Genomic DNA, 2,054 nt, shown 5'->3' with positions numbered 1-2,054 from the left:
CGGAGAAATTGAATTTTAATAAGCAATGGTAGATCAATAAATAAGCTTAACAAGATCAAGAACTGTTTCTTTTTTAATTATTCGACGAGATTGTACTATTTCCCAATCATGAACCTTTTTTGGTCTGAAAACAGCCTTTTAACACGTTTAGGGCGCCAAATATAACGCGTGACTTTGTAGCAGTGTAATTCGTCTCACTGATCGGTTTTCGCGTCATGAAACGAGTGGCTTAAGCGCCACCTCTATAGAGGACCACTCGTCGTGTTGAGATTGCCCGGCGAGAATCCCGACCCCAGGGCGGGTTTTCTTATTAAGATCCTAAAGTGGATACGAATCGATCGGTTAGACCAGAACACGCAGGAAGTTTTCTCGAAAGACAAATTCAAAATATCGTCGTTCTATCCGTTTCAAAAACGCTCAACTGCGCTTCTCATCATAGGTCGAAAAGCGGCCATTCAAATTTCACCAAACACGTGATAGGAGCAACAGTGAGGAGACTGTTTTCCCGAGCAGTCTGTCCCAGACTAAAAAAATCAATCAACAATTAACGGATAGAACAAACGAAAAACCCTTTAGACCTAAGGACAAATGTTGGGAAAGCACTAGCGACTAATTTAACATAAACTCATTGGTGGGGAGGACTGTATGTATTTACGAGACATGAATGGTGAGAACTATGTACAGAGTGACATTGTAGTTTTTATTTAACCTAGGTTACATAACTATTTTTCGATTTGTTCCTCCCTTATGCTTTCCCTCAAACTGTGTGCGGTTTTCAAATTAATGATTTCAGGCCAGATTAATCAATCACGGAACCATGCATTTTTCGATCATGGTCCGGAAACGTTTCGTGTGTGGATTTGAATTATTAGCAAATGATCATTTGTTTATATAATTACATGCGCATGTTTTTATGGGTACTCACTCCTTTCGTTGGTCGATAAAGTAGAGTACTACCTTTTCGGAACGCTTTGGTTGACGGCTCACGTTCCGGGAGGGACGAATTGACGGTCGTGTCCAGCTCCTTTTCCCACTCGGATTCGAGTCGGGAACCAAAACTTTGAACCCCTACCGGGCTGCCGGAATTAACGTTGGGGACCGGCGGTCGACGAGATCCTGGGCCAGGATTCCTGGCTGCCGCTTGTGCGTCGCTAGAAGTGCGGCGGTCGGTGATCGCTATATAGGTAGAACGTCGAACACGTTTTTTAAAATTTAACCACACATTATACACACACGTTTTTTTCACATCATACCTTTTTGTATTTTGCTGCCTCGCACACAATTTACCGCCCACACTACCTAGCTAGCTAATTAGTGATAGCCTATTAACGGAAGGAACAGAAAACATTTAGAACTTAAATACTAAAGGGCACTTCGCTCATTTTTACATTTAAGACAACGCGGAACAATGTCAAAGGACTCTCGCTGCTGCTGATACCACGGTCGGGGTCAAAGTGAAAGAACGCAGATCGCGGATTCCTCAGTTCGCGCATGTCTTCTTGTGTTACACGAAACGGAAGTCAATGACCTCCGAAAGGCGTCATCGATTCTTCGGACAACAATACTCTTAATTTGCCCCCGATCCAAAAGAGTTTTTCTCTTTCCCTCCTTTGATATTCCAATCGTCCCCGATGACCGATCCACCCTTGGATTCACGAAGTTACAAACAAATACAAACTAATAACTATACATTCATATACGGAAGCTGGAGTAAATCCGGTAAACTTCTCAGTGAGACGAGTTCGAATGGATGGGCGCTTTATGTGTTTCCTTTTAACAAAATGTTTATATTATCTAACTTTAGGCGTTTATATGACTACTGTACTAAATGAAAAACAAACAAGTAAACTAGAATTTTACGTCGATTTATTTATGTTCCTTTTACGAAATGTGACTATGTTACACATTTTATAATAAGCGTGATGTAGTCTACCTGTCCGTATGTCTGTCTGTCTCGACAATTTTGACAATTTTGACAATTTAGACAATTTTGACAATTTTGACAATTTTGGCAATTTTGACAATTTTGACAATTTTGACAACTTTGACAATTT

At 40.8% G+C, this 2,054-nt stretch overlaps 1 long non-coding RNA gene across 1 annotated transcript; it reads right to left on the bottom strand.

The window, feature by feature from the left end:
* On the bottom strand, positions 1–1,776 carry LOC129749130 (uncharacterized). Its single transcript, XR_008737933.1, has 3 exons — positions 1,389–1,776; positions 1,254–1,322; positions 1–1,176 (listed from the first exon to the last, which is right to left on the bottom strand). It is a non-coding gene; the product is annotated as an uncharacterized LOC129749130 (long non-coding RNA).
* Positions 1,777–2,054: the final 278 nt, after the last annotated feature.

Source organism: Uranotaenia lowii, chromosome 2 (assembly GCF_029784155.1).
Source record: "Uranotaenia lowii strain MFRU-FL chromosome 2, ASM2978415v1, whole genome shotgun sequence".
NCBI lineage: Eukaryota > Metazoa > Arthropoda > Insecta > Diptera > Culicidae > Uranotaenia > Uranotaenia lowii.
Note: the sequence above shows the minus strand (reverse complement) of the source record. Positions and strands in the feature narration are given on the sequence as shown.